A 14,097-nucleotide genomic window follows, 5' to 3' on the forward strand; every position below is an offset into this window, starting at 1 on the left:
GTAACAGAAGATGTAAGAACAGAGAGCCCGAGAAGCTTTTTTCTCCAAATAAGGCTTCATAATCGACATGTATTTTAGTTTGCGTACATGAATAAACACATTGTTATAGCTTTCTTGAGATCCTTAACATACCATAAAAGTCACCTATTTAAAGCGTACAGTTAAGTGTGTTTCAGTGTATTCACCGAGCTGTGCAACCGTCACCCCAGTTTAATTTTAAGACATTTTCAACACCTACCATAAACACCCTATGTACATTAGCAGTCACTCATTTCTCCCAATCTCCCACCCCTGCCCCAGCCCCTGCCCCGGCTGTGGTTACTAATCTGCTTTCTGTCTCTATAGATTTCATTATTCTGGACATTTCATGTAAATGGAATCATACAACATGTGATCTTTTGTGACTGGCTTCTTTCACTTAATATTTTCAGAGTTCATCTACACTGTAGCATGTATTCATTCCTTTTTATGGCCAAATCATATTCCACTGTATGAATGCACATATTTCACTTATCTATTCATCAGTTACTGGACATTTGCATTTCTTCCACTGCTTGGCTACTATTAACAAAGCTGCTGTGAACATCCATGTACAAGTTTTTGTGTGGACGTATTTTACATTTCTTTTGGGCATATGCCGATGAATGGATATACTCTGGATAATACAGTTAACTCTATATTTAACCATTTGGGGAACTACCAGACTGTTATGCAAAGTATTGTTACCATTTTGCATTCCTAGCAGCAATGTATGAAGGTTCCCATTTCTCCACATCCTTGAAAACACTTGTTGGCGTCTGTCCTTTTGATTTTCACCATCCTAGAGGGCTAACTAGATACATTTTGTTGAGAAAGAATTTATTTTTAGACTATTTTCTATTTTTAAATGTTTACCGTTTTATAGGCAGGAATGAACTTAATCAGAAAGATTGAAACTAGAAGCAGAAACACACACACCAAGGCTCCTCCCTCATTTAATCAGATGTAAACGTGTGTGCTTTACACCCAGCGGTGCATACCATGTCCTCTGGAAGTGCCAGAGGTTCTCAGACTCGTTCTCGGAAGGGACCGTCAACACTTCCGCTGCCTCTGCTCCACAGGGTGCTCCAGCCTCTGCTTCAACAGCTCCACCACTCACTTGCCGCTCATTGGCAACTTGTTCCATTTGTCTAAGGCTCCAGCTGGCAAAGGTTTTAAAACTTAAAAAGATCCAAAATCTGCCTGTACTAGATTTCCTGGCTCTGCTTCCAGTTCTGCTCTCTGAAGGCACAAAAGAGACCTAATCTTCTACCTCTCAGGTCCCCACTTCCTTCCCTGAAGTATTTTCCCTCAGGTCTTCACTCTTTGAACCGTTTCTCACAGGTCATCCTTTCTACTCCCCTTTCCTAAGTTGACAGCTTCTGGGTCTATTTGTTGACATCCTGTTTTTAAGCATGTCCCTTTGAACTAAGCATGTTGTGCTTCAGATGGTGACAGAGGATTTATCATCTTCCTTTCTGTAAGCTAGAACATTTCTATGGCCTAACATATGTTTTACTCCTATTGAACTCACCAAAGCCATTAAACCTTTATTGCCACACTCTTCCTTGTAAGTTTTTGTTTTGTTTATTCTCATTTCTTAAACTGACAATACATGGTACAAAATTAAAAATATAGAAAGGAGTATTTGATACAGTGTCTTCCCTCTCCCGTTTCCCAGGCACCCATCTTTCCTTTCCAGAGCTACTCAGTGTGACTTGTTCTGGCATATCTTTACAGAGATTTTTAAAACACTTTATAGAAGTTTAATTTACATACCATAAAATACATCCATTTTAAGTATACAATTCAATTATTTTTAGTAAATTTACAGAGCTGTGCAATCATCACCACAATCCAGTTTTAGAACACTTCTGTTACCCAGAAAAGTCCCTTATACCTGTTTGCAATCAATCCACATTCCCAGCCCCAGACAACCTCCAATCTGCCTTTTTCCTTTTCTGCACATTTCATGTAAATAGAATTATATAATATCTAGTCTTTGCATCTAGCTTCTTAGCATGATGTTTTCAAGATTCATCCTTGTTATAGTGTGTACCAGTACTCCTTTTTATTGCTGGTTAGTATTCCATTGTATGGCTCTACCACATTTTGTTTATCCAGTTGCCAGTTGTTGGACATTTGGATTGTTTCATTTTTTTTTTTTTTTTCCGGATAACGTGAATCATGCTGCTATGAACATTTTTGTAAAAGTTTTTCTGTGGACATAGGTTTTCATTTCTTTTGCATATATACGCAGGACTGGAATTGCTGGGTCATATGGTAAGTTTATGTTTAGCTTTTAAGAAAATGCCAAAGTGCAAGCCCCACAAACAGCAAGAAAGTTGAAGAATGAGGTCAGCATTCAAAAATGGGGTCAAATCTACAGCTGGGAAGTGGTGTACAGACAGGTAGAATTTAGATCCTGAGCCTTTAATAAGCACTACCTTCGCTCAGTGCTCTCTGTTTTTAGACTCTATATGAGAACACCTAGGGCTTCCCTGGTGGCGCCGTGGTTAAGAATCCGCCTGCCAAGGCAGGGGACACGGGTTCGAGGCCTGGTCAGGGAAGATCCCAGATGCAGTGGAGCGACTAAGCGCATGTGCCACAGCTACTGAGCCTGCATTCTAGAGCCCGGGAGCCACAACTACTGAAGCCCATGCGCCTAGAGCCCATACTCCGCAACAAGAGAAGCCACTGCGATGAGAAACCCGCACACCGCAACCAAGAGTAGCCCCCGCTAGCCGCAACTAGAGAAAGCCCGTGCACAGCAATGAAGACCCAGTGCAGCCAAAAAAATTAATACATAAAATAAATAAGTTCAAAAAATAAATAAACAAATTAAAAAAAAAAAACAGAACACCTAATGCAGGTGGGAAGGTGGGAGGGACACTGTAAAGGTCATCTATGCTACATGTACAAGAACCCCGAGAGCACACCAATAGGTACCACATTTTTCACTGCTGTAGCCGATCATTCCCCCTGTACTACCACACTGTAGCATTCCCTTCCCTGATCTACTGCTACAGTCTCTTTGGAAGGTGTTTCAGAACTCTTGTTATGAGAGTGCCAGTTGAACTGTCCTCACTTCCTTCATTTATACCAGGATTGAAGACCTTGTGGTCCGAGATCCTGTCCAGAGAGCAAGCAGGCTAAGACTCTGTCTTTGTTGATGTATTTCATCAGAAAGGGCTCTACCCCCTCTCCTAGTTCATGGTGTGAAGTGTTCTTAGCCTCTCAGGAAAGTGGGGAGAATTGGAAAGACTCTACATGAGAATGCTAGGCTTTGTAAAACACTTTAGTTTTTTAAAAATAAGACTCATTTTGTATTGGACTTATAACAATCCTATGAAATACAAAGAAAGCCAAGAATCAGTGACATGAAATGATCACCAGTAAGAACTACAACAGTCACCGCTTATCTCGTAGCACAGGGCATTGTCCATGATCCTTAAGAAGAGTTACTAGAAATGCCTCGCCCATCCTGCCCCTAAACACCAACACAGCAATCATGTACCTTGAACGGTACATGATTGCTGTGTTGGAGTTTAGCGGGAGCATCTCACTTACCAGGGACTGGACTTTTACCTTGATTCCTTTGTAGTGACGGAGACATCCCTGGTGATGAAAAATTCCCTGGGATTGCAACCTCCAAGCCAGACATTTTGTGTGACACAAACTCAAGAACTCCCCAAGTCCTGCAGTAGCAGAAACAGTCACATATTTGAGAGTAACCCAGCATCTGAACTTGGGGACATTTCAGTGACAGCTCCAGTCCAGAGTGCCAGGCGTCTCCTGGCCCTGCCTCCAGCTCCAAGCCAGGGACAAATAGAGAGTAAGCACGTGGATGATATTAAAACCAAGCTTTCAAAGATTCTGGATGCCTAACACATCCCAAAAGAAAACCAAGATCCTCCACTACTCCCTTTAGGAATCCCTGATATTCACCAGCCGCTGGCCTGCACCGATCCCCTCAGCCAAGAGGAGCAGCCTGGTTCTGAAAATGCTGATCTGGGAAAGAACAGCCTGAGTCGTGAGGACCTAGGGACACTCGAAAATGGGATCGAATCCAGCAGTGGTCTTGCAGACATTACTACACTGGCGGAGGATATTCACCTTCCCCAGCTCTTTAGTTCTTTGAAAGATCTTGATCAATCCCAAGGTCCCAACGGGATCAAAGCCAAAGATGCCAGAGCCTTTAAGGTGAATCAGGTGCAGGAAAAGCCAAGTGTCATAAAGGTTCCCTCTGATCAACCCAGGAAGAACAAACAGAAAGCCTCTGAGCCTATCAGTGGCGCTCCCAAGGCCAAAATCCAGCCAAAGAATCCAGAGTGCCTGTTAGGGGGAGAAGTGGTTACATGCCACGCTGCAGTCAGTGACAGGGCTCCTGTGAACACGGCCAAGCACTCTCAAGGCAAACCTCAGAAAGCTGCATCCAGAAAGATCAGCAAAACTAAGAGCCACGGGCAGGAAAAGACCAAAAGGACCAGAGGAAGAAACAAGGCTGAAGAGAACAAGCAGTCAGGGAACAAAGTCAAGGCAGAAGAGAAGCCAACAATTCCCGAGACGAAGCGAAAAAAACACCAAACTGAGCTTTAAAAAGCCTCGAACCTCCCTAGGCATGCGCATGCTGGAGTCTGTGAAGGTTCTTCATGCGCTGGGGAAGAAGGATGATAAGAAAACTGGGCTCTCTTCCTGTCGGCTCTTGGGAAATTCAAGCAACCCCAAAGACCCCCAGCCATCCAGCCATGGCGGCATACCCCACATGAGGGTAAGAGTGCTGAGAAAACTCAAGTCGAAGCCCAGAAACCAGTCAGCAGTGCTGAAACAGAGTGTCTATCCTCATCCCAGTATGAGCGGCCTCCTCCTGGGAAGGTCAAGTTGATACCTCTGCCTTTTTCTGCCTGGGACAAGCCTCAAGCTCGACCCGCTCCTCGGAGGCCACAGTCTCTGGCCTCACATCGGCCTGCTGGGGCTTACCGTGCCCAGCCTGGTTCTACTGACTCAGCTCAACCTGCTGCAGTCAATTCATCCCAGCCAGTTCCTGCCTCTCTGCCAGGTCCCGCCAAACCAGCTCAGCCAACTGTGACCAACCCAACCCAACCGGCTTGGACCAACCATACCCAGCCTCGTGTCCCCTCAGTCTGCTGCTCTTAGGCCTGCACCCTACAAAACTTCATCTGGCGCTTCTCTCCAGCGGGAAGCCTGTTCCCCCTGCTGTGACTAAGCGCCAGTCCCCATCCAAGCTCCAAACCCAACTTCTATGCCAAGACTTCAGCAAGCAACGAGTTCCATGGAGGGAACCCAACGTGCCTGAGCCAGTCATGTCAAAGCCCATCGAACAAGAGCAGAGGCCAGAGCGAGAGGCCATGAAGAGGCGGGCTCAACAACGTGAGAATGCTGCCAGATACACCTCTTCGGGGAAGCTGCAATTTTTCACTGAGAGGGAAAAAGAAATGGAAATTGCTGTCTACTACGGATACGTCAAGTGAGAGCTGCTAGGATTCTTGGTGCCACCTTGGCTACCAGCTGTTCTTCCATACATAGGTAAGATAGGTATAGAACTGAATAAGTAAATGGAATACAATTAATAGATGAGTAATAAACCTTAAGAATTTTGAGATGCTGCTAACTGGGGCGTGAGAAAGGAAGGACTGAAAGTTGGATGGGAGAATGAAGGAAAGGGGTAAAAACTGAGCAAAGAGGAAGGAACTTGGCCCAGGGCTAGGAAGGCCAAAAGAGACGTATGGATTTAGGAAAGGAAGCAGGAGCGAGGATGAAATGGCAGAAGTAAAAAGCAGGGTCAGAGGTCTGGGTTGAAAGAACACAATTGGAGTAGAGTTGAAGGTGACAGAAGATGAGTCTAGGTTTACTAGGAGAAATAGAAAAAGTCTCTCGGGGACGCTGGCCTTAAGTCTCACAACCACCAGATAGGTATTTCAGAAAACAAGAGGTTCAGGACACATCTCTGAAAGGTCTGAGTTGCCTTATTCAGGTGTGACTATAGTGGGGGAATAGGGAAATCTACCAGAGAAGTGGCTAGGGCTCAGAGTTATCCTAGGGGCAGCTGACGACAGGGGCAGAGCCAAGGGAACTGCTGCATCAGGAGGCCCACGAATAGGGCCTGGTATGTAAATCACGATGTACTCAACACCTAAGCACGAGGGGAGCGAATGCGCTCTTCAGTTAACCTTGGCAAAGACAGGCAAGGCCGGTATTCCTGTGCCACTTCACTTACAGAGGTGCAGCAAAGGGCTGAGGTCACATCCCATGTGGAGGTACAAGGACTCAATTTGAGGCCCAAATGCCTCTGAAGTCCTCTGTATTTGCAGATGCCCGTAGGCGGCCAACCTGGCTTTCAGAGCACAGCATCCTGAGGTTACTGGTGGACGAGATCAAACTTCTGCACGCGCCTAAATATTAACTTGAGGGGCTTCCTCCATTGAGCAGGGCACGTGCCGCCTTTTGTAAACATCACCATCTACTGAAACGCATGAGAAAAAATCCGACGGAAGCGTCCACTCTCACGGGTGAGAGTGGTGGGGGCACGCGCACTGGGCAGCAGCTCCAACAGCCACAGGACGCAGGCGCCCAGGGGTTCAGAGGCTCCCTGGGAGGCCTCGTGGGGCAGCTCGAGGGAGTGACGATGGGAGAGAGCGGCAGGGCTGGGCGTGAAAAGGAATGCAGTGGGGAGAAGGGAGAGATGGAGACAGTGGATAGTGACTATGGGAAAATGGGCAATTTTCATTTTCAAAATTATTTTTTTGAGATGTCATTCACATGCCATAAAATTCACCTTCTGAAACTGCAAATTCAGTGTCATTTAGTACATCCACAAGCCTATGCAACCATCACCGGCATCTAACCCATCACGTTTTCATCACCCCAAAAAGAAGCCCCCTTAAGCATCAGCAGGCACTCTTCATCCCCTCTTCCTTCAGCCCTGGCAACCATTAATTTGCTTTCTGTTGCTATGGTTTTGCCTTTTCTGGACATTTCATGAAATAATACAAATGTGACCGCTGTCTCTGGCTTCTTTCACTTAGCATAATGTTTTCAAGTTCGTCCATGTTGTAGCATGTGTTAGTACTTCATTCCTTTTTATGGCTGTATAATATTTCACATATCCACCACATTTAAAAAAATCCATTCATCCACTGATGGGCATTTGGGTTTTTTTCACTAATAATGTCCATTTTTTGAGAGTTTATTCTGTGCCAGGCAGCACCAGGCTGAGTTACTGACCTTACTTCACAGATTAAGAGGCTTGGAGAGTGTGAAGAGTTTGCCCTAGATTAAGAGCTAGCAATTGGGGGAACTGGGGTTTGAACTCAGGCAAACTTCAGAGGTAATAGATTCACATGACAGAACACTAGAAAAGGTACACAAGGGTATTCAATGAAAAGTGACCCTTTTCCCCACGTTCCCCAGCCACACATTTCCCTCCTCAGAGACATCTGCTTTGGCCGTGCTGTGGATCCTTCCAGAGAAATATTTATACCCCAACATTTATGTATCACAACTTATTGACTAATCTGTCCCACTGATTTGAAATGTCACTTTTATGGTATAACAGATTCTTATACGTATATATATATTTTAATGTATTTATTTATTTATTTTTGGCTGCTTTGGGTCTTTGTTGCTGTGCGCAGGCTTTCTCTAGTTGCGGCAAGCGGGCTTCTCATTGCGGTGGCTCCTCGTGTTGCCGAGCACGGGCTCTAGGCGCGTGGGCTTCAGTAGTTGTGGCACACAGGCTCAGTAGTTGTGTCTCACGGGCTTAGCTTCTCCATGGCATGTGGGATCTTCCTGGGCCAGGGATCGAACCCATATCCCCTGCATTGGCAGGAGGATTTTTAACCACTGCACCACCAGGAAAGCCCCTTATACGTATTTATATTTCTCTTTTCAGAGCTGTCCTGACTCTTTCTTGCCTATCTGTTATGTTTGCCATTTCTCTAAAATTCTTTTTATCTTCTTTTTGATTTAAAAAAATTTTTTCCTCTTCTTGTTTGTTTCTCTTAAGGCATTATCCATTATGTTCATTCACTCGTATTATTTTATTTAATTTATTTAATTAATTAACTTATTTATTTTTGGAGGTGTCGGGTATTAGTTGCAGCACGTGGGCTCTTTGTTGCAGTGCGTGGGCTCTTCCTTGCGGCTCGTGGGCTCTCCAGTTGTGGCGCGTGGGCTCCAGAGCACGTGGGCTCAGTAGTTGCGGCGTGCGGGCTTAGTTGCCCTGCAGCATGTGGGATCTCAGTTCCCCAACCAGGGACCGAACCTGCATCCCCTGCACTGCAAGGTGGATTCTTAACCACTGGACAACCAGGGAAGTCCCCACTCTTGTATTATTTTAAATTTAGTCCTCATTTCTGAAACTTTTTTCTTTTATTTTGAATTCTGTCTTGAGTTCTATCATCTTACCTAATTCTGGTTTATGCTGTTCTTTCATCTTTTTTTTATTATGGTAAAATATACATAAAACAAAATTTATTATTTCAACCATTTTCAAGTATACAATTCAGTGACATTAAATACATTCACAATGCTGTGCAACCATCACCACTGTGCAAATTCAAAATAATTATGTCAAAAGATTGAGCAGGACATCAGAAAGATGGAGGCAGCAGCATAGCTTCTGAATCTCTCCAAACCCTTTCATGGAAGAAGATCAACTAAAACCAAACACCCATAGGTGGCATTTATCAGCATTTACCATTTCCAGAACTTTTCCACCATCCCAAACAGAGACTCTATAGCCACTAAACAATAACTTCCCATTCCCTCCTCGATCCATGTTCTTTCATCTTTCGCATTGTTTTTCCTAACATCTTTTAGCCCACTTTGAAATAATAGGTTACAGTTTTGATCTGTTTTGTGGACCTGTCTTTTCCAACTTGATTTTATTGTCTGAAGACATGCTATTCTGCTCCTTATTCTCTTTTTTCTTACACTACCTCTGTACGGGATTTGATCCCAATCCTTTTCTGTTACTGATTTTTGGATGAAAAAAGTTTTACAGCACTTTGAAAAGGTGGTGCGAGGCCATGTGGAAACATGTTCTTCATGGCTGTTTCATCAATGCTTCACTTATACTGCTTTGGAATAACTGTTTTCCAGGAGGCATAAACCAGTGGGCTTTACCATTGGACAGAGTGCAGAGAAAGGACCCCACGAAAGCTGATCACCTTAGCAGAAATGACTTAGTTATGATTTCACCCAAGATTGGTCACAAACCAGCCTGGGAAACTCAAGGCACCAGAGACAAGGCATAATGCCATCTTTCCTTCTCTCTGCCTCAGCTCTCAAGGATTGGTCACCTCCATGTTATTAGTAACTATTATTTGGTTTCTGTTCATAATTACTATCAGGAGACACAGCACTTAGGGGCCTAATTACACTGCCTAGCTACGCACCATTCTTCTTCATCTTGGCTTCCTGTCCACCAGCAGGAACCTGATTTAGTTTTGTTCTCCCTTCACCACAGCCCAGTAATTTTTGTGCATGACTCTCAGTCTCACCAGAATCTGTATCTCTCACTCTGCCCCAACATTCCACCCCATCATTCGCTCCCTGAAGTGTACTCTAGAAATTTCGGTCAACTGGATATTTTACCACTGTTCACCATCTCTTATGAAACCAGAAGACGAGCAGCTTTCTTATGGAATGACGGAGAACTTGTAAAGATAAAACACCAGTCTGCAGGAGAAAGGGAAGAAGAGAATGATGGAAATCGTTTCTGCAAAACTAGTTTTACATTACGTTTTGTTTGTTCCTGGTAAAGAAACTGAAATCTTCTAAACATTAAAAAAAAAATCTAAACCACTAAAGTCAATAATACAGGAATATAACTTTTGAAAAAAAGTTCTTTGGCTGCGCAGCATGTGGGATCTTAGCTCCCCAACCAGGGGTTGAACCCACGCCTGCTGCATTGGAAGCGCAGAGTCTTCACCACGGGACCACCAGGGAAGTCCCAGGAATATCACTTTTAAAGGAGAAGTTATAAACCCCTTGGTTCTATGAACTGGAGATTTTTAGTAAGAAGTCATGTATTTTAAATGACTTGGAGCTTTAAAGGAAGGAAGGAAGGAAGGGAGGAAGGAAAGAAGGAAGGAAGAAAAAGGGACTTCCTTGGTGGGGCAGTGGATATAATATCAAAAGTAAATTAATTAATTAAATAAATTTTAAAAAGAAAAAAAAAATGCTGAAATCCACTGACTAATTATTCAGGCTATTATATCTTGCTATTTCCAGATACATCCCTTTATAAACTTTTGGTAAAAGGTTATCGTATGTCAGAACAAATGAATTACAGACTTTTCTATTTTTCCAAAATTTGAGAAATTCCCTTACATTTCTCCCTTCAAATTTTATAACAAGGGAAAAGTAGTGACAACCCTTATACTTACATTCAATTGCATCATCTGGCCACATGCCTTCTACATCAATCAAGTATCTACAAAACAACAAAATTCGAGTCATTTGTAAATAAAAAGGAAAGAAAATCAAGTTTTTGCAAAAAAAGGTCCAATTGTGCTTTACAAATACAGATAGAAAAATCCTAAGAAAATATCAGCATATCTAATCAATAATTATTAAAGCATGATATATACCATGACTACAAAAAGGCTTTATTCCGGAGTTTCCCTGGTGGCGCAGTGTTGAGAATCTGCCTGCCAATGCACGGGACACGGATTCGAGCTCTGGTCTGGGAAGATCGCACATGCCCCGGAGCGACTGGGTCCGTGAGCCACAACTACTGAGCCTGCGCGTCTGGAGCCCGTGCTCTGCAACAAGAGAGGCCGCGATAGTGAGAGGCCCGCCCACCGCGATGAACAGTGGCCCCCGCTTGCCGCAACTAGGGAAAGCGCTCGCATAGAAACAAAGACCCAACACAGCCAAAAAAAAAAAAAAAAAAAAAAAAAAAACAGGCTTTATTCCAAGGACCAAGGATGCAAGGATAACGCAACTTTAGAAAATCTATTAATATAGTTATTTACATTAATACAACAATTTAATCAATAAATGAAAGAGAATAAAATACAGGACCAAACTGGCAGATGTTAAAAAGTTATCTGATAACATACAACGGTCAGTTTCGGTCAAAATGCTTTGTACACTAAAAACAGGAGACTTAATATGACAAGAGTATTCATCAAGAACCAACAAATAACAAAAGACAAATTAGGACAAATATTAACATCATATCTAAAAAACCCTATCTAATCAACCACAGGAGCCAGAAACTTAGGAATCACCATCACTGACAGCTATTTCTCCCTCACCCTCATCCTCAACCCACCACCAGTGCTGACAATGATACTGCCTACATACCTCTAGAATCTGTCCACATCTTTCCACCAAAATGACCACCATACCCTGGTCCAAGCCACCATTATGCCCAATTTCTACACAAGTCTCCTAACTTGCTTCCTCGCTTCCACTCTTTCTCCCTGCAGTGTATTCTCCACTCGGTAGCAAAACGATAGGTTGAAAATGCAATTGGGTATGTTCCACACACTCACCTTCAACAAAAATAGTTCAATGGTTTTCTATTACTCTTCAAGTCTGAAACCTTAAACATAAGCCTGCACGATCGAGCTCCTACCCACACTTGCAGCTCCATTATAATGACATGCTCCCCCAACGGCCCCACCTTCCTGGCCAGTTCCTCCAACACAGCATATGCTTTCCTCTTAGAGGGTCTTTTGCTATTCCTTATGCTCAGAAATCTCTCCCCAACGTCCCTATCTGGTTAATACCTACTCATCCTTCAGATATCAGCTGAAACATCCCTAAACCTTCTCTAATCTCCATGATGAGATCAAATCCTCCCTAAAATATGCTCTCATGGTACCATGTCCCTCTCCTTGGCACCTGTCAGAGTTGTAATTCTACATGCAGAGTGTGATTCTTGAATAGCTATTCCCTCTCTGGACTGCTAGAATTCACAAAGGGCAGGCAGGTCAAGTCTCCTCACTCACAAAATTTCTCAAGTCTTTTTGCTAGCACCCAGCACAGTGCTTAAACATAACAGATGCTCAATACGTATTTCCTGCATGAACAACCATACATTGGTACAGTGTAGCAACACCCACAAAAAGCATAAGGGCATAAACTCCTTGATGCAGAAGTCCCATTCTGAGTGAAGTTAACTGAGACAAAGCATATATATTCAAAGATGTTCACACAGGAATGTTCATTACTTTGATGTTTTATAATATCAAAAACTTCTGACTTGTACATGTTCATCAGTAAGCAAAGGAACAATGCAGCCTTAAAAAAAAAAATAAACCGATCAACAAAGGATTAATCTCCAAAATATATCAATAGGTCATGCAGCTCACTATTAAAAACACAAACAACCCAATCAAAAAATGGGCTGAAGACCTAAATAGACATTTCTCCAAAGAAGACATACAGATGGCCAAGAAGCACACGAAAAGCTGCTCAACATCACTAATTATTAAAGAAATGCAAATCAAAACTACAATGAGGTATCACCTCACACCGCTTAGAATGGGCATCATCAGAAAATCTACAAACAGCAAATGCTGGAGAGGATGTGAGGAAAGGGAACCCTCTTGCACTGCTGGTGGGAATGTAAACTGATACAGCCACTATGGAGAACAGTATGCAGGTTCCTTAAAAACTAAAAATAGAATTACCATATGACCCAGTAATCCCACTACTGGGCATATACCCAGAGAAAACCATAATTCAAAAAGACATATGCACCCCAATGTTCACTGCAGCACTATTCACAATAGCTAGGTCACGGAAGCAACCTAAACGCCCATCGACAGGTGCACGGACAAAGAAGATGTGGTACGCATATACAATGGAATATTACTCAGCGATAAAAAAGAACGAACTTGGGTCATTTGTAGAGACGTGGATGGACCTCGAGACTGTCATACAGAGTGAAGTCAGTCAGAAAGAGAAAAACAAATATTATATATTAATGCATATATGTGGAATCTAGAAAAGTGGTACAGAAGAACCGGTTTGCAAGGCAGAAATAGAGACACAGATGTAGAGAACAAACGTATGGACATCAAGGGGGGAAAGCGGGGCAGGGCGGGGGTCGGTGGTGGTGAGATGAATTGGGAGATTGGGATTGACATATATACACTAATATGTATAAAATAGATAACTAATAAGAACCTGCTGTATAAAAAATAAATAAATTTTTTAAATTCAAAAATAAATAAATAAATAAACTAATTAAAAAAAAAAAAAAAAAAAAAAAAGAATGAGGTTGGGAGACTGTCAAAACAGCACACAGATCACACACTCAAGCCCCGGAAGATGGGGAACTGCCTTAAGTCCCCCACTTCGGATGACATCTCCCTGCCTCACAAGTCTCAATCCGACTGGGCTAGCTTTGGCAAGGGGACGGAGCTGGATCAGGAGCTGCTGCTGCCATATCTGGATCAAGTTCCAGTTTTGGTCTCTCATCCAACACCTAGTCAGACTCGCCTAGCACCTCAGCTGAGAGGAGCAAATTAGGATAGCTCAAAGAATAGGCCTCATACAGCATCAGCCTGAAGGAGTTTATGACCCTGGAAGAAATGGATCAGAAAAAAGGATCCGGGGGACTTCCCTGGTGGTGCAGCGGCTAAAGACTCCACACTCCCAACGCAGGGGGCCCGGGTTCGTTCCCCGGTCAGGGAACTAGATCCCACATGCATGCCGCAACTAAGAGTTTGCATGCCACAACTAAGGAGCCCACCGACTGCAATTAAGACCCGGCGCAACCAAATAAATGAATAAATAAAATAAAACAAATATTTAAAAAAAAGATCGGGGAGTGTGTGATCTGTATGATGCACTTTGTTTATGAGAACCCAATTTGATTTCTGCTGTGTATGCAGATCACCTGGGCTGTACAGATGACTGGCTGATGAGATCCTTCACGTGCCCCTCCTGCATGGAGACAGTTGATGCAGCACTGCTTTTGTCCTACGAGACTAACTGAGCCAGTGTCTCTCACCTGACTTCAAGTGAACCATCATTTTTGGTGGTTTTGATCTTTTGTGGTTGAGCCCAAAGAGCCAGGGATTAGGAATTAAG

General features: G+C 43.3%; 1 protein-coding gene, 1 long non-coding RNA gene and 1 pseudogene across 5 annotated transcripts in view; 1 reads left to right on the forward strand and 2 right to left on the reverse strand.

Annotated features, from left to right (window-relative positions):
* Nucleotides 1-2,165: 2,165 nt before the first annotated feature.
* Nucleotides 2,166-10,482, reverse strand: LOC309621410. The gene is made up of 2 exons (XR_014239991.1): nt 10,431-10,482; nt 2,166-9,720 (listed from the first exon to the last, which is right to left on the reverse strand). It is a non-coding gene; the product is annotated as an uncharacterized lncRNA (long non-coding RNA).
* A 35-nt stretch (nt 10,483-10,517) lies between these two features.
* LOC309621411 (uncharacterized protein) overlaps nt 10,518-14,097 on the reverse strand; it is a 402,030-nt gene continuing 398,450 nt past the window's right edge. Inside the window, exon 12 of one of the 3 annotated variants that reach the window (XR_014239992.1) lies at nt 10,518-10,808. The gene's annotated coding sequence lies outside the window, so the exon portion shown is untranslated. The remainder of the gene's footprint in view (nt 10,809-14,097) is intronic. The other 2 variants (XR_014239993.1, XR_014239994.1) reach the window with 2 other exon arrangements.
* The window catches only part of LOC309621409 (uncharacterized protein C2orf78 pseudogene), a 33,559-nt pseudogene continuing 32,794 nt past the window's right edge, over nt 13,333-14,097 (forward strand). The window contains exon 1 of the transcript in view: nt 13,333-13,473. The product of the transcript in view is annotated as an uncharacterized protein C2orf78 pseudogene (transcript). The remainder of the gene's footprint in view (nt 13,474-14,097) is intronic.

Source organism: Balaenoptera borealis, assembly GCF_965194805.1.
Source record: "Balaenoptera borealis genome assembly, contig: HAP1_SCAFFOLD_419, whole genome shotgun sequence".
Lineage (NCBI taxonomy): Eukaryota > Metazoa > Chordata > Mammalia > Artiodactyla > Balaenopteridae > Balaenoptera > Balaenoptera borealis.